This window comes from Ictidomys tridecemlineatus, chromosome 10, assembly GCF_052094955.1.
Source record: "Ictidomys tridecemlineatus isolate mIctTri1 chromosome 10, mIctTri1.hap1, whole genome shotgun sequence".
Classification (NCBI taxonomy): Eukaryota; Metazoa; Chordata; class Mammalia; order Rodentia; family Sciuridae; genus Ictidomys; species Ictidomys tridecemlineatus.
In genome coordinates this window covers 15,763,578-15,786,958 of record NC_135486.1, presented here as the reverse complement: position 1 = coordinate 15,786,958, position 23,381 = coordinate 15,763,578, and the positions used below count along the sequence as shown (strand labels likewise).

The 23,381-nt window shown below is 41.0% G+C and overlaps 1 long non-coding RNA gene across 1 annotated transcript in view; it reads right to left on the bottom strand.

The window, feature by feature from the left end:
• Positions 1-3,965: 3,965 nt before the first annotated feature.
• Positions 3,966-23,381, bottom strand: part of LOC110597615 (uncharacterized) — a 36,837-nt gene continuing 17,421 nt past the window's right edge. Inside the window, exons 5-8 of the long non-coding RNA XR_013426433.1 lie at positions 19,624-19,738; positions 17,240-17,328; positions 9,136-11,078; positions 3,966-4,487 (exon numbers count right to left, since the gene is read on the bottom strand). This is a non-coding gene — a long non-coding RNA (uncharacterized LOC110597615). The remainder of the gene's footprint in view (positions 4,488-9,135; positions 11,079-17,239; positions 17,329-19,623; positions 19,739-23,381) is intronic.

Genomic DNA, 23,381 nt, shown 5'->3' with positions numbered 1-23,381 from the left:
GTTCCCACCAACATGTCCTTACCCAGGGCTGGGGACAAGCCCTGTTGTCACACTATCTTGTTGTGCTATTCCTGGGGCGCATGTGGGAGGGCTATCCATGGAAGTCAGCCTGGTTGCAATGGGAGCTGGAAAACAAGCCTGTGGTCAGAGTTCCTCGAATTCAATTAAACAGTGAGCCTGGAAAATAAGCTGGAGATCAAAATACATGCAAAAAAACAAAAACCAAAACAAAGCAAAAACCCTGAAGTCTATAACTGGGGGAAGTCACTGGATAGGTTGAATGTATAGAATTGGTCAGTACAAAAATGAAGTTCAAACCCATGAGATCTGACTTTAGGTGGGCCTAAGTTTGAATTCTGAGTCTTTCACTTGCAAATAATGTGCCCTTAGGCAAGTCCCCAACTCTCTCTAAGGCTCAGTTTCCTTATCTGTAAAATGGAACTAATATTAGAAGCTTCTCAGAGGGAGGTTTATAGCAGAAATACTGGTGCAAGCACTGGACACTGGCACAATGGAAGTCACCAGTAAGTGGGAGCCCCCACTTTCCACTGAGACGGGTCAGCTGGGAGCTGGCTGAGCTGGGGAAACTGTTCTGACTTCAGAGATGCAGTGGGGAACTCACTGCCTCAGGGATGCTGCAAAAGGACCTTGGGCCTTTTCTGTTCCTTTCCTTCGCAACACCAGTGACAACCACCTCCACCTCCTCTGACACTGCCACCCACAGATGACTTTTGAGCCACTAAAATTGAGGGCCCCTGGGAATAGCTTCATGGGAAAACCCTGCCCCCATCCTCTTCCATATCTCATCTGAAGGTTGACTGAAGGGCCAACTCTCAACACAAAATAAAACCCAGAAAATCCACTTAGTGCCCTTGGTTTCCCAGGAGCTGCCGGTGGACAGTCGTTTGCACAAAGCGGCGTGTACTAAAATAGGCAGTTGGAAATATTCCTGGCAGATGGTGCTAAATATAGACACAGTGACAGATTGGACCCACAGAACAGCTCTTCTCCTGCTCGTTAAGAACGTGCCGGAGCCAACAAGCTTCTCTTCTAGCTTCTCCTTCCTGGAAGATTGTGGCAACAGCCCCAGGATTTCAGCCTGCCAGAACACAGCACCTTGCTGAGAGCTGCCCAAATTACCCCGGGAAACTGTTTGGGAATAAAGAAAAGGTTGCAAACTTGAAGATCTGATGGACTCACTGCTTTATTGGCCCTCCTGAAGGATTCACTAGCCTCCCAAGAGATCTCCTACACCAGCAAAACTCTGCTGAATGCCAGTGGAGGCAGCATAGAACAATGGTTAAGGGCAGAGGCTTGGGGGTCAGTGCTGACATCTGAGCCCTGCTTTTGCCCTTTTCTAGCTGTAGGAGCATGGTCAAGCTATTTAACCACTTGGTGCCTCCATTTTTTCATCTGCAGAATGGGGATAATGATAGCACCCATTTCACATGAAGATGAAGTTACTTAAAGCACATAAAGGCCATGCACAAGGCCTGGTGTAAAACAACTCTGGCACAGATGGCGGCCATTTTACTCAATGGAACATGGAGGAGAGAGAAAGATACCCCAAGTGACCAAAGGTTTTAAGGCTTAGAGGAATATTTTGGATAAGAACAAAACTAAAATTAAAATAAATTCAAGTTGCAAATAGTTTTTCTGCACGCCAAGATCATATTTGCAATGGGCATATCATAAATACCCAGAGAAGGCTGCTCACTCGGGGTAAGGTGTTAGAGTGTAAGAGTGGCTTTCCATGGGTAGAGCCTCAACTGACATCTTAAAAGGGAAGACAAACCTTCTTCATAACCAGTAAGGATGCCTCTGAACATTGTGAAATTTTCTCTGTGACTTCCATACAGTAAGACATTTAAAAGACCTAGAGGATTGTCCGTTAAACTTAGTTGACAGAACTGGCCAGTCTGTGGCAAGGCATGAGGGGCCTTGAGATGGCCCTGGGCCCTGGTGCTTTCTCTGCTACATGTCATGTTCCTGTGTGGCCGTGCCTCTGGTTTCCTTCTATCCCATTTTGTTCTCTTCATATTTTGGAGTTAGATTTTCTGAGTGTTGATTTATGCTTTATGTGGTGCTAGGACCACAATCTGAAGGCCAGGAGAAATGTTGGCTGGAGAGCTATTCTTGAAGACTAAACCCTGTCCCCCAGAGTCAGAGGAGGCTTTCCTACACAGTTTTAGTGGGAAATTGCGCTGGGGCAACATCTTCAGGAGAATTATGGAACCATGTTCAGGACTCTGGCTTCCAGAATCAATAGTCCCGTGAATGGTCTTCATGGTGCAGTCTTGCCTATGTCCTCACTTCCTGGGCTAGTTAGAAGAGGCTCACTCTGTGACAAACATACTCCAGCATTTCAGAAGATTAACACAGCAAAAACATCCCCCCCCCAGCAAAATCCATTGACACTGGGATGGGAAAGAGAGGGGATTGGTAGTTTCTACTCCATCCAGTCATCCAAGGACTCAGGCTGCCAGAGGCCCTGCCATTTTCAACTTGTGGCTTCCAAGGCTGCCTGGGTGTCATCATCCAGTAACAGACAGAGAAGGTGTGTGGGAACCACAGTAAGAATATTTTATAACTCTAAAAGTGGTGCACATCACTTCCATGCATATTCTATTGGCTAGTACTTAGTCATATGACCATATATGCTGCAAAGGAGTCTGGGATGTGTAGTTTTTCTGTATGGAGAGGGATAATAGGAATTCCAGTGATCATCTTAATCCTTTTGACTCATTTCACGAAGTGCTACTTCAAGAGACCAAGAGACATTCTGCAGAGGTAGTTTGAAGAAACTTCATAAGTGTTTCCAAATTCTTGTGTTGTTTTCACTCAGTCTTTGACTTGGACTTGCTAAATAATTGCTTGTAATCTGTATCTCTTCCCACCAAGTCTTGAAATCAAAGAACATCACAGCTTCTCTCCAATGGGAGTAGGCTGATCTGTCCCTCATAGCCAAGGTTTCCTTGTAAATGACATGGTGAATGAGTATCTCCTTTTAAGAAATAAACACCAATTATTCTTTCAAAGAAAGCTCATTTCTCTCAGTGCAAGACCCAGAGTTTTGCAATTTGTATCATTACAGGAGTTTCAGTAGAAAACCACTATGATTACTTTTCCAGTGCTACTGGAACCTTCTGTATCAACAGTCTGCAAAAGAGCTTAGTAGACAAAGGGGAAAAAAGAATGCTCTTATTTATGAAAGAACTAGTTCTGTAACAACATCGAACAGCTCCCTAGAGTTTTTAGTATAAACTATCAAATCCTTTCCTCAATTCTACTAGAATAAGTTATATGCATCAATATAGTAATATTGTATGTTTATAGTGTTCTCTTACCTTTATGATCATTTTAAGAACATTCAAAATTTCTGCACTATATTAATAGAAATAAATCATATTGCTACGGCATTAAAACCCTAATAAAAAACTCCATTACCATTGAAAACTGCAATATATTGTTAAGTATACAGATTCTTGCTATGGTAAGACACAAAATTTAATATACATTCTATCCTATATGTATTTCTAACACTCTTACATTTTATTACATTCAGTTTTTTTATTAAATGTTTTTACATAGACCAATGGTTATGTAACTTTATTGAACATCAGATCACATGAAAAGCTTGTTATAAAAAAATAGATTCTTGGACCTACTGAACGTCAGGGGTAGAGTTAGGATGTGTGTATCACTAACAGATTTGCCAGTAGTTTTGATGCACACCAGAACTTGAGAACTAGGCCTTAATGTCTTTACATTCCCAGGGCCTGGCATGCAGTAGCACCTAGTGTAGGTTGATAGATGAATGAGTGAATAAATGAACCAAACAAAACAGTATTCTCCTTACAAATAAATTTGCTACTGAGATGAAGGAACTAAAATAAAAATTCACTGGTGATTTATTACCACAAATATTAAACACAAAATAAGAAATGATTTCATCACCAGGAAACTTGCTGCAATAGTCGAACTTTATTTGTATAATTTTCGTTGTCATGTTTCACCAGTGTTAAATATTCAAATTACTACTAGAATATGAAAATGTCATAGGTGAAAAATGGGGTTATTAGTAGGGTTTGTCACACTTGCAGAGTGACACAAAAGATTGGAGGACAATCATTTTCATGAAAACACAGAGTACTGTTAACCCAAAGTCTCCATGCCACTGGTGTTCCAGGTACCTCAGGCTGAGAACTGCATGTCTGATGTCAAGAACAATTTCAATTCTCATCTAACTAAGGAGAATTTATTATAACCTCTCTGGCTGCTCCCTCTCAGCATCAGGCTTATCATCCTCTACTCAGCCACTAAATATTATCATTCCTCAGTGTTTTGTCTTGTGTGTTTGTCTCTTCTCACTCTCCATGGAGTGTGATCCATCTTCACATCTTCAGTTACTGTCTATTTATATATTGTGCCCACACTTCGGTTCCAGGGCAGACCTCTCCCCTGAACTCCCATTGGTTATACAGGCTCTATAAGGAAAAAAAAAAAAAAGACTCAGGTCTAACTTTCATGAGTAAAAGGAAAATATCAGCCAATCTTTTGAATTGATTAAGCATATGGATTATGCAAAGTATCTGGACTTGCCAGATACTTGTAAAGTATCTTGAAACATGCCAACCACCATTAACTAGCATATGCTGGATTCTGTTTTGTTTTTCCTTTTTTTCCTAAGATGTTGTATAACATAGCCCTCCAAAGCAGGATAAAGTTTGAGTTTCAAAAGCTATGTCAAGATGTATATCTGAGTAGATGTGTCGATCATGCTAGGATGGAATGATATTTGGCTGGAAAATGAACACTCAGTCTTGGACCTGCTTCCTCTGACAGCCTCTCTAAGGCTCAGGAGGGGAAAGTACACATGCAGGGGAAACCTCTGTGTTCACTGCTCTGAAGGGTTAGCCCCTCTTTGCCCTCTCTGCTGGGAATCAACCCCTATTGAGCTGTACAGGGCCACAGGGATTCCTTTGCCTGGAGAATAAAGCCAAATAGCTTGGATCAAAATCAAGCACTGTGGCCTGTTTCCTTAAGACCTGCACCTAGTTATGGTCTTCAACTGCCTACCACTATGATGACTAGAAAATTCAAGAAAGATAAAACCCAAGGACAAGCATTAAGGGAAAGGGAGAATTTCTTCCTATGGCTCAAAGCAGTGGGTAACCTTTATATCTCCCACCCTTTGCCCCAGTTCATCTCAGCATTCCATGGATATTAATCTGTTTCAGATATCCTCCAGATGGGGAGGATGGAAAGTCTTACACTTCCCCCATCTGTTTGGTGATGCATTTATTCATCCACCAAATATTTTGAGTGACAAATACATGTCAGGGACTATTCTAGGTGATAGGTATATATCAGTGATGAAAAGTCCCTGCCATTAGGGGCCTTTTTATTTAGTATACAATAAAATAAATACTAAGTCAGATGATGATAAGTCCTAAGGAGAAAAATTAAGCTGAGATGGTGGATGGGGAATTCCAAGCTATTACAATAACCTAAGCAAGACATGCCAGTGCCCCAAAATGACAGTTTGGAAAGTTAATGTCACATTCTCAATATCTAATTGAACAACAAAATAGAAAATCAACAAGGATACTGAAGACCTAAACAATAATGGATCTCAGTGGTGTTTGTGAACATTCCATCCAATGACAACAGAACAGACATTCTTTTCAAGCACACATGGAACATTCTGCAGAACAGACCATATGCTAGGCCATAAAACAAGTTTCAATAAATATGAAAGGTTCAAAATAATAAAAAGTATGTTCTCCAAGCACAATGCACTTAAATTAGAAATCAACAACATAAGGAAGTTTGGAAATCACCAAGTTCTTGGAAATTAAACCAAACACTTCTAAATAACCCATTTGTCAAATGAAACATCAGAAGGAAAAATGTTTAAATATTTTGAACTGAACAAAAATGAAAACTTGGCCTATTCAAATTTGTGAAATGCAGCTACAGCAGAGAATAGAGGGAAAAATTTAGCTGTAAACACCTACTTTAGACCAGAAGAATGATATTAAATCAGCATCTAAACTTCTACCATAAGGAACTAGAAGTAGAGGAACTAAATAAACCCAAATCAAGCAGGTGAAGGAAAATAGAAAAGATTAAGTAGAAAACAATAAGGGAAAACAGTAGAAAAAAAAATTAAGAAATCCAAACCGTTTCTTAAAAAAGATCAACAAAATTGAGAATCTTTAGCTAGACTAAACAAAATAAAACAAAGACACAAATTACTAAAATTAAGGGAAAAAATTAGGGTAATCACTACCAACCTCAAAATTAAAGGATTGTTATATATTGTGAACAGCTTTATACCAACAAGTTGGACAACTTAAGTGTATGGACAAATTTCTACATAAATATAATTTACCTAAACTGACTCAAGACTATAAAATCCAAATAAGCCTAAACCAAAGAAATTAAATTAGTAATTTAAAATCTTGCTCAAAGAAAATATCAGGCCCAAATGGTTTCAATGATGAATTCTAAAAAATGTTTTAAAAAAAAGTTCTAATTCTTCACAAACACTTTCAGAAAAGAGTAGCAGGAAAGTCTTCCAAACACATTCTATGAACCTAGTATTCCCCTGATACAAAAATCAGGTAGACATCTCGTGAACAGAAAATCTGATATCCCTCATCAATATATGTGAAATAAAATCCTTAAATTTTTAGCAAGTTTAACTCAGAAACAAATTGAAAGAATTATGTGGCATCACTAAGTGGAATTTAACCAGGGAACATAAGATTTATATCAACTAATATAATATACTAAATTAATAGAATAATAGCCAAAATTCATGTAAGTTTCTCAGGAGATGCAGAAAAAGTCTTTAATAAAATTCAACATTCATGATAAGAACTATTATCAAACTAGTTATGCAAAGGAATTTCTTTAACCTGAAAAAGATACATCTACATGCAACCTATTGCTCATTTCGTTCTTAATGATGAAATATTGAACATTTTCCTGCTAAGATTGGGAATAAAGTAAAGACAAGCATTGTTATTTCTTTTATTCAACTTTGTATCGATGTCAGTTAGTTTAATAAGGCAAGAAAAAAAATCAAAGGCATATCAGTTGGAATGGAAGAAAAAAAACTGCCTTTATTTACAAACATTATAATCTTGTATGTAGAAAATCCTAAGAAATCTACACATAAAAAAATCTGTTAGTATTAATAAAAAAAAATTTAGCAAGGTACAGAATACAGGAATGTATAAAATCAATTGTGTTTCTATATATTAGCAAAGAACAATCCCCAAATGAAATTAAGAATTCTATTTAGAATAATATCAAGAATAAAATACTTAGGAATCAATCTAACAGAACAAGTGCAAGACAGAAATTGTACAACAAACACCACAAAATATTGCTAAATAAATAGAAATACATTTTACATTCATGAATTATAGATTCATTATTATTAAAATAACAAGTCTCCCCAGAATGATCTATAATTCAACATAATACCTGTAATGTTCTCAGGAGGGAATTGTTTTTGTAGCAATTGACAAGCTAATTCTGAAATGCATATGAAAATGCAAAGAAAATGGAAGAGCTGAAACCATCTGGAAAAAGAGGAATAAGTCAAAGGATGTACACTACTCATCTTCAAGCTTACCATAAAGCTACAGTAATCAAAACATTGATTGGCAGAGGATGGGCAAAGAGATCAATGGAACCGAACTGAGAGTCCAGAAATAAAGCCTTATGTTTACAGTCAATTGATTTTTGACAAATGTGCTAAGTCAGGTCAATGGAGGCAGGATAGTCTTTCCAACAAATGGCATTGTGACAATTAGATATTCATATGCAGAAAAAGAAAAAAATGTTGATGATACCATCATACTGTGAACAAAAATCAACTCAAAATGAATTATAGACTTAATGTAGATATAAAATTTATAAAACTTAGAGGAGAAAACATAAGGAAAAAACTTTAGTTATATTGGATTGGGTACACAATTCTTAGATATGACACCAGAAGCATAATTCAATACAGAAAAGTTGGATAAATGGGATTTTATCAAAATTAAACATTCGTTCTTCTATAAACCAGTGAGGAAAGGAATAGGACAAGGCAGTCACTGAGAGAAAAAGGCTGTAAAACATAGACCTGATGAAGGACTTGCTTTCAGCTATATAAGAAACTTGAATAACCCAATAATAGGAAGACAATCCAATTTAAAAATAGCCAAAAGATGTAAAGACCCTTCACCAAAGAAAATTAGGAAAAGCTAATAAGTGCATGAAAAAAAGATGCTTACATCCTTAGTTACCAAAGAGATGCAACTTAAAACCAAATTGAGTTACACTGCACCCTCATTAAAATGACTAGATTAAAAAAAAAGAACAATAACTCTTCTATGGAGGCATAGAAGCCTGGTCCACGTGGAAATGAAATATGATTGAGCCATTGGGAAACAATGTAGCAACGTCTGATAAAGTTAACCATATATTTACCATACAATCAGCAATTCCATATCCAGATATCTACACAAGAGAATCTAAACATGTGTCCACACGGAGACTTACACATTCACAGCAGAATTAATCAAAATAGCTCAAATCCAGAAACAATCCAAATGTCCATCCACTGAAGAAAAGAAAAGCAGACTGTGGTCTAGCCATGCAATAGACAGCTATTTAAAAAAGAAAAGGAGCCAACTAGTGATACAGACTACAACATTAACACATTATGCAAAACATTATGTGAGAGAAGCCACACACAATATGCTACATATTGTATCATTCCATTTATATGAAATTTCCAGAAATGGCAAATCTGGAGACACAGAAAATCAATCAATCAGTGGTTGTCCGGGGTTGAAAGGGCAAGCAGAATTGACCATAAGTAGGCACAAAGAAACATTTTGGGGTGATAAAGTTATTCTAAAATGGGATCATAGTGATGATTATATGATTCTGTACATTTACTAAAAATCATTGAATGGAATACTAAGAATAGGTGAGGTGAGTTTTATAATGTGCAAATTATCCCTCACTGAGCTTATTTTTTTTTAAGGAGGTGATATGACTTGGACCTTAGGTCTCAGAAGAGAGGTGATAACAAGGGATGGCAGGTAGTGAGGACATTCCACTCACAGATGTGGGAGATTGGGGTCTTGATTCAGGGCACCTCAAAGATCAATAAATCCATGAAGACAACACTTGGTTCATTTTCCACCATGGACTATTACCGCAGATCTCTCTTCTGTAGGCAATCCTGAGAAGAAGTGATAGAATATTTGCATTCATATCTCCTGAGGCCCTTGGCCTACAGACACCCAACTCTACTGCCAAGGTCCCCAATCCTGCGCTCCAAGCTGCCCCTTGAAATGCAGTCCTTTCTCCCTGGCTATTCCCCCTGTGATAGAAATGGGAGTGAGGAGAAGCACATCACTTCTTAGAGGTCATTCTAGGTAACTCATCTGTCCAAAGTTACACCCACAGCAAAGTCCTCGCAGGGGTGCCACAGGATTGTCCCCAGTGACTTCTCTGAACTCTTCTCTTAATGCCTTCCCCAGTCTCCCTCTCCTCTAGCCACATCCTCCCCTCGGGGTCCCCCCGCTCACCAGACATGGCCTACCTCAGGGGGTTTCCTGGCTATTTGCCCTGCTTGGAATGCCTTCCCCGGATACCCACACGCTGACCCTCTCACTGAACTTCAGGTGTTTCCTCAACAGTCTCCATTTCTGAGGGATCTTGTCGGATCGCCGTACCTCCCAGTCAGCTGGCCCTGCTTTGGGTGCTCCGAGCTACTTACCACCACCATCTGGCACATTTTGTATCTTCTGTTGTATCCACTGTCTATTTTAGGTAGACAATTCATCTAAGGATCGTCTTTAGAGTCTTTAGAATCTAAGCATGCATTCTCTTTACAATAAAATACATCCTTATGTTCTTGACTCTTTAAAATATAAGCTCCATGAGGGCAGGATTTTGGCCTGCTTTTTGCTCACCTCTTCTCCCAGAATCTGTGACAGTGCCTCATTCAGTAGGTGGAATAACTATTTGTGGAATGAACAAACAGCCAACTGTTTGGAGGACAAACAAGCACCCGTGCGTGGAGCCTGAGCCAACTGGCTTCTCCAGGCCACTCAGGGTGTGGCCCCAGAGGCCGTTAAACCTGCATCGCTTGTGGGGCTCAGGAAGTACTGTTCCCTCACCACCATGCCCACCCCACTTACTTCACCCCATCAGCAATACTTTACCCATCTCAGATCAATGCTCAGCGATGTTTTCACCTGGTTCTTCACCACCTGACCTTCTTAGAGAGTTGATCCAAAACAGCTCCCAGGACTCACACCACTCCGTCGGCCACTGCTCTTTGGATTGCCATATTTTTAACTTTGCCATTTGAATTGTGCAATGCTCTTCTGCATTTCTGACTGGTAGAATGGAATGCCTCTGACTGGTCACCGTCTGCTAAGAACCAGCAACCCAAATCTGACAACCACGCAACCGTGGCACGCTATTTAAACACCCATGCTCTGGTGGGAGTATGGTTTCCCCTCTCCTCTTGCTTTGCTAGCCCAATGTGCTGCTCCCCACAGTTCCCAAGGATGCATAGCTGTGCCCACCCTCATCGGGGCTCTGTTTTACACCCATGGCTTGCTGGAGAGCCACCTACAATGCCAATCTCTTTGTCTAACTCAAGGTGTAGAAAAAACCTTTGAAGACTGATTTCCCCAGAGAAAAGTAGAACAATCTTAATGTAAAATTACTACGTTTCAGTCCCACCAGCAGGCATCTAGCTTTTAATCTTTTATTTATTCTACACATTCTTTCTGTACCTACACACACACACACACACACACACACACACTCATTTCCTTGCTTATTTGTGTTTAGTTTTTTTAGTTTTCAGTTCTATGTACTGGGGCTTAATTCTGTTTCCGTTTGTTAGTGATTTATTCGTGTCTTTGCAGAAGACGCCACGCCCTCCTGAGCTCACAGACCATTCCTCTCCTCTCTCCACACTGTTTTAATATGCAGAGTCTCACCACCAGTTTCACAGTCCCCGCAGCAGTCAGAGCTGCCCTAACCTGGAAGAGGAAATAAAAGAAATAAAGGAAAGGTTGTGGAAATACAACACGGAGACACAGCCAGCCTTGGAATCATGCCCTCATTCATTTTTCATGTATCCAGAAGAACTTTTCTGTATTTATAATATGTGAGGGTCACTGTGGAGGTAGTTTAAGAAATGCCAAGATATAAAAGATAGACTTTACCTTCAAGGAAATTGTGGCAAGTCATGGATATAGGAGAGATATGAAAGAAAGGGCAGCGGATTATAAGTGGTAAGCACTTGAGTGAGTGGCAGGTTCAAGGGCAAGCAAGCTCACTTTCAGCAGGTCTGTTCGGAGGAGGAATCCCTGAGGCAGTGGCTTAGTGGTGGCATTTGAACTGGGCCTTAGAGGATGGATGAGGCTTTGAAAAATAGAGAAAGGGAGGTAGAGGAGAAGGAACTCTAGGGAAAGGCAGTAGTTTGAGCAAAACCATGGAAACAGAAGAGTGTAAATTGTGTTTGAGAACCTCATCAAGGCCAGAGTCTCTTCATTGGGAGCATCCAGGAAACAGAGCGACAGCCAAGATCACAAGTCTCACCCAGAAATTCAGTTGGAATGTTCTTTCTACTTCTCTTTGTAAGGTCAGCTTTTTTCCTATACCTTTAACTCGGAGGTTATATATCATCTTCTCCAAAAAGACCTTTTCTGACCATCACATCTATTGTAGGACCCCTTCCTGCCAATGTTCTTTCTCTCTCAGCCCACGTTTAGATCTCAACATGTGCCAGAATTTATAATCATTTTGTTGCTATCTTTGTTTACTTCTCTGTCTCTAAGAGTAGCATCTAAAGCCTCTGATAATCGAGACTGTTTCCCTTAGTGCTTGAAAAATAGCAGAAGTCCAATGAATATTTTGTTGATTGAATGAATGAATAGTGAAGGAATAAATGGAATTTGCATTATGACTTTTATGAGACTGAAACATAAATTCTTTCATGGGTTCCTTTTTTTATTAAAAAACACTCAAAATTAAGTTTTATAACCATACTAGTATAAATGTTAACATAATCCAACTTGGATTAGGTTCATTTTTTTCTTTTGATTTTAAAAGAAATTAAAACATCATGAAACTCTAAAAGACATTATGGGACTAGGCAATGAGCCTCTCATATGTGATGGCTAAGTCAGCCTTGTGAATAGCAAAAAGCTCATAAAGAATTTGTAGGATGCATGGCTAGACAGATACTACAGAAGATAATTACACAAGGTCTGGTACATAAGACTTTGAGTTTAGTAAATTTGAACTCTATTTGTCCAGCAATAAAAGTTATGGGAAGATTTTTGAGTATAAGAAGGTTTCAATATGCCAGAGCCATTGTAGGAAGAAGAACTGTAGAAAGAACAGAGAAGGCAGATGTTGGGAGAAGGTTCCAGAATATGGCCCAGACAGTTCCAGGTGGAAAGGCATCTGAATTGTGGTGGTGATGGTGATGAGGTTTTGGAAGAGTAAAGCAGGCCTGGGTGAAACTGTGGACATCTCTCACACCTGATTCTAGGGAGCGTGGATGTTATCTGAGGCTGAACAGAGAGAACCATGTTACTGAACAGAAATAGGGCCATTAGGAGAGAAAAAGTAATCAATGGGGACCTTGATTTGGTTTGGGATTTGTTTGATGGTAGGGGTGCTAGCAGAATAATCAACTGGAACATTGTAGTAGTCAGGAACTTACAAACATAAGACTAGAATTCTGGAGCTCCAAAATTTGTGAGTCATGTTCAGCCAACTTCAAGATTTTTAAAATCATGGTCCATGAATAGTTAAATCCATAAAGAACATGTGTAACGAATCATTCAAGAATTAACTCTCTTGGGGCTGGCTGATTATTCCCAGAAACTATTTCTAGTTAAGGGGTTCCCTAAGTCTTCTCCCTTTTTGTTCTTCTAGTAAGGAAAAGGGCAAGAGTCAAATGAATTCTTCTATGACATAGGGTAAATATAGAATTCAATAGGGTAAATATAGAATTCAGTGAGTGTACTACTACTCTCAATTAAACGAGAACAGGCCATAAATCATGAACATTTTATTTTTAATTAGTAGAAGCTTACACATTTTTTAGTGTGTGTGTGGTACTAGGGATTGAACCCAAGACCTTATGCATACGAGGCAAGCACTCTACCAACTGAGCTACGTTCCTAGCCTAATGTTCTTAATTCCATAAACCTGATAGGCAAGTGCGAGGCCTGCCTCATTTCAACAGGTTCCAAATAAGAGAAAGTTGATTGGGAGAAGAGCAACTTCAGCAGTAGAGGCTGAGGAATTACTAGAACTTGTGGTTCCCAGTCTCAAAGTGTGCCTACTCTGAAAAAGATTCTTGAATGGGCAATCTCCCCCAAGCTCCATCCCTACTGTAAATGGCTAGGTTGCCATGGGTTTTTAGTATTAGAATGGGGCTATATTGCTGGAATGATTGGAGCAATAGCTATGTCTCTGGGTTGGGTTTGGGCAATCTATTCCTTTTCAACCAAGTTCTGAGTTATTCAAACATACACATTTTACTATGAAAGCAGGAGCAGGAGGTGTTATCATAGGTGTCTGTATCTTATTAACTAGTATGTGCCTCTGTTGCCCTGTTCAGAAAACGGAGGGAATACTAGCGTGAATTTCAGAGGATCGCCATGAGGACTAAATGAGATGGCCAGTATTTAGAAGAGCACCTGGTTCATGGTCAACTCTCAATTACCGTTGATTTTCAACTCTTTGTCATGGTAGTTCTTGTTCAGACGCTTTCCCTTATCTATTGCACTTTCCCCCTGAGACTGGAAATTGTACATGATCTGCATCAAAATCACTAAAGAACTTTTTGCATGTAGATTCTTGGTTCCTACCCTAGAACCATGGAATAGTGATCTCTTGGAATGGGGTCGAGAATGTTGCATTTGATCAACTTTTATAAGAGATATTTCATCTCCGTGGAGTTTGAGTCCACTGGTGTACTGGATTTATGTGAAGCATGGATGAAATTTGGATTAATATAAAGCATTCTACCTGAACTAGTTATGAAATAGGTTCCGACATCTAGAACCTTAAGACATGCAATAGAGCTGCAATGTCCTGTTCAAGACACGGTGGAGCTATACCACTCTGCAGACCACCTGATCCCTGTTGCACCCCTGTCCTGTTCTGGAACCCTACCTCATGATCTGTCATGACCAAATCCCAGCCTGAAGTTGCTGGAGAGAGCCTACCACAACAGCCAGCTTTCCTAGAAGGAAGTCTAAATGTCTAGAGAGCCTGGAACATGCTTTGAATGCATCTGTCACTGCCTCAATCAAGTTACATGCACAACCCGCATAATCCCCGACAGCTCCTGACTATGAATTATCTGCTGCCCTGGCACATCAGCTTACCAGATGATTTAATTTGGACTCCAACACTCCTGGGTGGCCCATTCAAATTTAACCCCTTTAAGCAACCCCTTCCCAGAGCAGCTAATGCATGCCTCATATTTAAAGTATGAAAATCTTGCTACATCATCATAGCCATCACAGTACAAAACAAAAAGTCCCATAGGACTGCAAGGATGGTTGTCAAGGTACTTTCCCACCTATTATCCAGCACTCTTTTACAGTGGGAGTTAGAAAAATCAGGTGTCTCTTTGCTTTATAGAAAACAGAACCTCAAGGAGTTTATGAGATTACCTACATTTACCCATCAGATTCTAAGCTAACATGACACATGATTCTTCTTTTTGGGGAGGAGAGGGGAGTACCGGGGATTGAACTCAGGGGCACTTGCCTACTGAGCCACATCCCCAGCCCGATTTTGTATTTTATTTAGAGACAGGGTCTCACTGAGTTGTGTAGCACTTTGTTTTTGCAGAGGCTGGCTTTGAACTTATGATTCTCCTGTCTCAGCCTCCCCAGCTGCTGGGTATTCAGGCATGCGCCACTGCACCTGGTGGAACATGACACATGATTCTTGATGCTCTGATCTCTGGGCAGGGGCTTGTGCTGTTACCCCACACTGCCTCCAGCTGTCAGGTCATTGGTGTGGAGAAGAGATTAGGGACGCTGGTCTTGGACCATACTTCATACCTTGACTCCAACACCCACCATCTTTGTGGCCTTGAGAAAAACCCACCTCACCTCAGGATGTCGAATGCAAATGACTGTGTGGCCCTCATTTCCATTTTTGTCTCTCTCTCTCTTTTTTTTTTTTTCTTGGCAAAACTGATGGATTGAACTCAGGGCCCTGTGCGAGCTAGTCAAGTGTTCTACCTGAGCTACACCCCCAGTCCTGCCCCCACATTTTTTTTTCTTAAATAAAATAGAGAAACCCTTTGGGAACTTATTCTTCAATGGTCAAGAACTTCAATCTAAATTATCACTCTAAGATAGTATACTTGACATCAGGAATAGATTTTTTTTTTTCCTCCCAGAGAAACAAACTTAAAATTCACCCTTGCTCCAAATCAAATGAATCCAGTTACTTTGTTTTGTTCAATTAGCTTCTTGGCTAGTATGGAAAATAAGTGCACAAGAGATAACACCAGGTCAGAGGAGTGGGTGAGTTCTGATCAGCCAAGGGGAAGTGAGTTGGACGAATCTCCCTGATACATGCTTGGCTTGCTGAATTGGTCCCTGACTAATTTCTCAACAACATCAAGAAATTTAGAATGAATACACTAAGTAAAGAAACAAATAAAAATATTGGTGCCCAGGGAACTATTTGCCTTAGATGATATAACTCTAACTTTCAGTTAATTACATTCATGGAGATCTTATGAACAACAATTCACTTCACTGCCACTACCTACGATGTATTTTGTTCCAGGTGCAACACTTACTGGGAACTTAATAGGCCCTTAGGGGAGATTGCAAAGTGAAGGAGAGAGGGACCGTGGAGATTCCAGGTACAGAACCAACTTCTAGCAGAGGCAGTATCCCAAGGATAAAGCTTAGCATTAACACAGAAAGCACTCTCTGTCCTAATGAGCATGAACCTCTTCCTGCCTGCCACCACCTGCCCCATCCAATGCCCGGGAAGCACCTGGTAGCATGGGAATTCCTGAGTCCAGGGAGGACCAATGAAGTGTGACACAACAGTTATAGAAGCAGAGTGGCCATAATGCAGAGAAGTGACCTGAGGGGAATGGAACTTCAAAAAAGAACTTGTGAGAAAGCAAAACTATGGCTGGGTATGGTGGTGCGCGCCTGTGACTCCAGTGGCTGAGGAGGCTGAGGCAGGAGGATCGCAAGTTCAAAGCCAGTCTCAGCAACTTAGCAAGGCCCTAAGCAACTCAGAGAGACCCTGTCTCTAAATAAAATATTAAAAAGAGCTGGGGGTGTGGTTCAGTGGTTAAGCTTCCCAGGGTTCAATCCCCGGTACCAAAAAAAAAAAAAAAAAAAAAAAAAAGAAAGAAAAGCTATTTCAAACGATAGTCTCAGTGGCACTATATTTAAGGTGGGGAAAGTATATAGAATTAAAAACCACATGAAAGTATGGAAGGGCCAGAAATATCATGATGGGAACTATGATGAAATAATATACAGTTCTTTAAACTAATAAGTTTATGGGTTGCAAACCTGTGGAGATGTTCACATAAAACAATGTAAAATGGAGAGTCACAATGGAAAGCTAAAATTAATTTATGTATTTACACTGAAATGTTGAACAAAATGCTATAAGAATATGTCAAAACCTGAAAGGTTGGAATCTTTATGGATTATAGCCTGTATCACTTTTTTATTTCTTTGTTTTTCATTCTAATTTGTTATATTTGATAGCAGAGTGCATTACAATTCATATTACACATATACAGCACAATTTTTCATATCTCTGGTTGTATATAAAGCATATTCACACCATTCCTGTCTTCATACATGTACTTAGGGTAATGATGTCCATCTCATTCCACCATCTTTTTTACCCCCAAGCCCCCTCCATTCCCCTCCCACCCCTTTGCCCTATCTAGAGTTCATCTAATCTTCCCATACTCCCCCTCCCATAGCCTGTCTCACTTTAAATGAATCTCTGGACCCTGTTGCTAGATTTCTTTAGCAAGGTCATTTTCTCAGTCTGGTAACCTCTATTTCATGCTTCCTCCCCTCTCCAAACTTCTAAGTTCTCTCATAATAGAATCCCAGGAGCTGTCTGGGACTCTCCCTCTGCCTGCTCACATCTGGCAACACCATACCTGTCTTCCATAAGGTCTTTTGGATCTTTGAATCTGCCATAGTCTTGAGGTCTTAAGTTCTTCTGTGCATTTTCTGCCGCAGGGAAAGCCTTGCATCAAGACGGTGAAAACTTAAGTGTCATATTTATACACTTCCACTATTATCCTCACTCTTGGGGACCTGCATTTCCCCTTCATAGCACTTCACACACTCTTTAATTATCTATGTATTTGCATGATTATGGTTCCACTGTGCCTCTTTCCCCTGCATAGATGGTGAGTTCCAGGAGGAATGTGATGGTAAGTTTTATGAGTTAGTTTGATTGGGCTATGGGGTGCCCAGATACTTGGTCCAACATTATTTGGCATGCTTCTATGAAGGGTGGTTTGAATAAGGTGAACTCTTTGTTTTCTTTTTCTTCTTTTGAGATGAACATTTAAATTGGTAGACTAAGGAAAGCAGATGCCTCCCTAACATGCCAGGCCTCATCCAAGCAATGGAAGGCATAAATATCCTACAGATAAGAGAGGATTCTTGCCTGATTGCCTTCAAACTAGCATGGTGGCTTTTCTCCTGCCTTTGGACTCAAACTGAAATAATGGCTCTTTCTGGGTCTTGAGCCTGCTGGCCTTCAGTGACCACACCACTGGCTCTCCTGGGGTGTCCACAGCTGACTCACCCAGCAGACCTTGGGACTCACCCACGTTTATAATTGCATGAAACAATTACTTAAAATATAGCTCTTTCTATTAATATATACATTCCTTTGGTTCTGTTTCTCTAGAGAACTCCGACTAATATAAGTAATATCTGGGCTGTTCACAATAATACACCTTATCTAGCATCAGTGAAGTGCTGGCCCAAGCTGGTTGTTTCATAAAACTTCACTGAATGTACATATGAATGTATATGTGTATGCATGGGCAGACAGATGAATAAAGTGATGTGGATATAATTTAATATTCATTAAATTTTAATTTTTCCACAAAACACTATGTGGCATATGCAGACTATTGAATATATGTGTTCACTTGAGTAGTATTTTTCAAAGCACTTTCATATACAGCAGTGTTTTTTTATTATTATTCTTAGATCCCTTTGACGGTAGACATCATTCCAACTTCATATTTGAGGAAATGGAAGTTCAGAGAAATTAACAGATTTGCCAGTGCTCCTATCCTGAGCCAAATGGCAAAGGCTGAAATTGAGACCTGCTAGATTCAGACCAAGGATGTGGATCTTCTGCTTCTTTAGGACACTGTGTCCACTGCAGGGTGTTGGAGAGCATGAAGGGCTGGAAGGCACAGACACGTTATCCTGATGGGTCTCTCTGCAGTTCGGGAATGGTAGGAGGTGACAGTGGTCTGGTCTGGGGAATGGTCCAGGCCTGGCCAGTGAGATTGGAATGATGAGGTCATGAGCAGTGGGCAATGAGCCTTAGACATGGCACTCAGGTCCCTCTTTCACATGCAATCCACAGTTGTCATGGCCACATTTTCAGTGAAGTTCTGGTGCTCTTGTAGGAGTCATATTAATCTCTTAATTATGACTCACAGATGGCTTCATAAACACCCAATCTAGATGTAGGACAATGGAATGGGAAGCGCATGGGTTGAGCCCCAAAGGCGTGGTTGGAGAAGTCAAAGGACAGAGAAAGGTCCAGGAGAGCCAGTAGGTGTATTCCCACATTGTCTGTCACTCTGGCAAAGTCAAGACCTTGTTACCCTATTCTTTATCCTATTTGAACATTCACAAAAGACACAAGCTCAAAGAGCAGAGCTGTGATGGGGAGGAAGGATGACATAAAACCACCCGTAACCAAGTGAAGGCCTGATTCTCAGCTTGGATGCAGAGAACTCCCGGGGCCCTGTGCGCCTAGTGCACCTTTTCATCATTCGACTTTCACTTCCTGTTAAAGCCTTCATCTTCTTTTCAGCTCCTGTCTGCAGCAGCTTTCTATAAAGAGCTTGATGACAGCTGAGTCTGCTGGGAAAACCACAACCTCCTTTTCCTCCCCAGAATTATCTTTGGACTGTGACACTCACCACCCTTAATGAGGTGGGGTTTGCAAGGCCAGCAGTGCAGGGGCTGGTTACCTCCATCCTGACAGCTTCTGAAAGTCCAGCAGCTGCCTCCAAGCCCAATGCTGAGATTCATCAGACAACGACAACCCGATAAACTAGGAGCTGAACGCTCGTTGGCCTCTCATGATCTTTGCATTATTAAATTACTAAATTTTTATATTATACTTTCACAGTGCTAAAATAATAACAGTTACTTGAGGGACACAGTATAAGAAGATTAAAACAAATCCAATAATGAAAATAGCTATGTCTATGTTACTTTTTTCATTTCTCAATAATCTATTTTCCTAATAAGGAAAAGAGTTTCAAGAGACACTTACCCAGCAGGGCAGGGAGTTGGAAGTTGGGAATTAAGAGTCTCTTGGCACTGAGCTTATTGGTTGGCTGTAAGGCCTTAGGTGAGCCTCTTTATTTCTGTGGGATTTAGTTTCATTTCTGGAGATAGGAAAAGAGCAAGTTAGACTTGAATATGGAATAGATCCTCTCTTGCTCTAAGGGTTCTCATGTTGAGTTTCACTGCTTTTCTTCGTCAATGATTATCCTCGTTCTTGTTTGGGTTTTTTGTTTCTTACTTCCCTTAACTTTCTCCTCATCCAATTCTCAAGTTGTCACCTTTCAGAGAGCCTTTCGCTGGCCTGCCTGCTGTCCTCCACTTGTGGTCATAGCTGATGGTTTCCTTTTCTTCTTAGCTTATCTTTCTTTCCCTTTTCCTTTCTAAACTTTTGTAATTAACATGTATTAATTGTACGTATTGACGGAGAACCGTCCGCCATCCCAACACGTTCCTACAGCACGCACTGATCAAATCAGGGTCATTCACATCTTTTCTTCACATTTGGAACCTTCAAGCTCCTCTTTCCTAGGTCCTCATAAAATGGACAATAGGTCATTGTTAACTGTAGCCACTCCACTGTGCTGCGTTACACCACAACATAGTCTTTCTATCTAACTGTGTCATCCAACCTCTCTTTATTCCTCCCCGCCCTACATCAAGCCATACTACTTAGTAGTGGTGCCTAGTAAGCACTACTCTACATCCAGGTCAACTTTTTTTAGCTCTTCCATATGAGAAAGAAAATAACAAAGCAGGAGACATCACAATACCTGATTTCAGACATACTACAGAGTCATAGTAACCGAAACAGTGTTGGTGTAAAACCATACACATGCACCAATGGACAGCATAGAGAGCCCCCAAATAAGCCACACATCTACAGCCAACAGATTCTTGACAAAGGCACCATAAACCTACACTGGAGAAAGGACAGCCTCTTCAACAAATGGTGCCAGGAAAACTGATATCCACATGTAGAAGACTGAAACTTGACCCATATCTCCCACACTGTACAAAAGTCAACCAAAATGGGTCAAAGTGCCGCAGTCTGGCTGGGCACAAATCACGAGCCTCTGAAGCAGGAACAAACTTTATTTCTGAACTCCACCAGCACACTCTCCACACACTCCCCGGGAATTCTCCCAAACGCCACCCACGTGGCTCCTCCAGGAACCACCAACCGGAAATCCCTCCTCCGGCACTTCCCCAAACAATGGGAACTCTCTGGGAATCCCCGCGAGAACTCCAAAGTAGCAGGCCAAGGCGGACAGCAGGGGTCTAATATACACAGCTTAACATAACCATTATCATCTCCATGGCTTGCTGGCATTGCCTCTCAACCACTCTGTTCTGGCAAAAATGCCATGCATCATTCGGACTAGGCTATGGCTCTCAGCATCAAGGACCTACATGTAAGCCATACTACTTTTTAATTGACTAATGCTTTTTAACACATGTCCCCAAAAACATAGGAGACAAAAGCCAAAATAAGCAAATGGTATTATACCAAACAAAGAAGCTTCCACACAGCAAGGGAAACTATCAACAGTGAAAAGGCAACCTACAGAATGGGAGAAAATATTTACCAACTATTCATCTAACAAGGGATTAATATCCAAAATACATAAAGAACTCAAAACCTCTAACAATGAAACAGCAAGATCTCCCATTAAAAATTGACTTGATTTTCTTCATGGAGCTTTTTTCTTTCTTTTTTCACTCTATTACTTCCAAAAGATTGCCAGCTGCATGAGCCCGGGATGTTGTCTGTGCCATTCACACCTGATCACCCGTGCGGGAGCTCCTTTATCATGCTCCTTACAAAGCCTAAATACCTGGCATTATTCCCACAAACTGGCCCCCACTTTCCCCCCTCGAGGAACAAAGTCAATAATCAATAAACATTTATTAATTGAATTGGTGAAAAAAATCCAACTGTTTGCAAGTACTTTGGATTCTACCACAGAAAATTCTGGAACTCTGTGGTTCTATATGGTAGTCAATGGTCACATATGACTACTTAAATTTAAATTAATTAAAAGTCAAAATCCAGGACCTCAGCCTCTCTACCACTTTTCAAGTACGCAAGAGCCATACGTGGCCCCTGGCTTGCCTAACATAGAGTGAAAAACAGAACGTTTCCATCCCTGCAGAGGGTTCTATTGGAGAGTGCTGGTCTACCTTCTGACCCTTCTTCTCCATCCCACCGTGATTGCTCACCTGGGTTCTTACAATACCCTCTTCATGAGCCTGACAGTGGTTTGTGTCACACAAGTGCTTTTTCCACTTGGCTTTCTTCACTTATTTATGCCAGCTACCATGTTAGGCACAGAGGACCAGCTGGGGCCTGAGTCAGAGCTGGTCCTGATGCAATGAACTTACAGGCCAGTGATGGTGTGTGCATGCCACCCCTGTGCTGAAGAGCAAGTTGGATCCTCCTCCCCAAAGTCCCTCAGTGTCCCAGATCCCTGTGCTGTGCTTGGGGGATTCAGCAGAGCCCACTTTGCTGTGTCTGGAGGGATTTAGCAGAAATGAGGGTGGTAGGCATGCAGTGCAGGGTGGGGCATATGTGTGGGGTGCACTGTGTGGGAGTGGGATGTGTGTGTGTGTGTGTGTGTGTGTGTGTGTGTGTGTGTGTGTGTGTGGTGGAGTGTGGGGATGCGGACTGTGTGGTCAGTTGCACTTGTGCCTTTTGGCCCTTGAGTTGGGTCTCAGGGTGCTCAGCTCCATCCCTTTCTGGCAGATTCTTCACTGGCACCCCATCCTCTCACTTTATGCTCTTCCCTGTTCTCTGCCCACAGTCATACCTCATGCTTTTGCACAGGCCCAGCCCTCAGTGAGATTTTCTTTCTCAATTGCTTAACCTATGAACGCGCTCACTTCAAATTTCACTCTCTATGAATCCTTCCCAGCCATCTAGAGACATCAGGGGCTCTTTCTCTCAATGTGTCTGTGGGTATCTGTACTAAGCCCAGTACATGGCTGTGTTTACTCTAATGAGCCCCCGCCAGCAGACCAGATTTCCTCCAGGGAACTCTGTATCCATCATTTGATCCCCAGTGCAGGAGATGTAATAGGTCCCTAATCAATGATTTTGGACAAATGATGAATGAACCATGAAGAGATGGATAAAGTGAGTGAGTAAATGTACAGATGTAAAAGTGTCCGAGCCATCTGCATCTCCCCAGGGAGTCTGCCTTGGTGCCAGACTCAACACGGAGGAAAAAGACCGTCATTGTCTGTTACTCTTATCAAAGAGAAAATCTTGGTTTCCATCTTAACATTTTTATTTCCTACCGTCAATGTTCCCTTCACCCTATTTTCACAGAGAACACACCTTTCAGATGCACCCACAAACTTTTCCTTTGTGGCTGGCCACAACTCTAGAGAAATCATTCACTTCATTTCCGAATACGGAGACCTAAGGTGCTCTTGCTTCTGATTGGGGAAGTGACTCTGATATCAAAATGCTCAGCAGCCCCTCCTAACTTTTACATGAGAGTCTGAATCAAAACTGTTTTATAAAAAGTACACAACGTTTTCATTAAATGGTACCAATTGGAAGCCATCTTAACGTTTCTTAATTTTCCCCAGACTTGTAAAAAACAAGCAAACTAAAGAGGAAACTGTGACATTGTGAGACAGAGGTTCTCTCCAAGGTCCCTAGAAGTGCCCCTCCATTCACCCACCCAGATTGTTGTTTTATAGTTCTGCAGAGGAAAGAGAGGGGCAGTCCCTGGCATC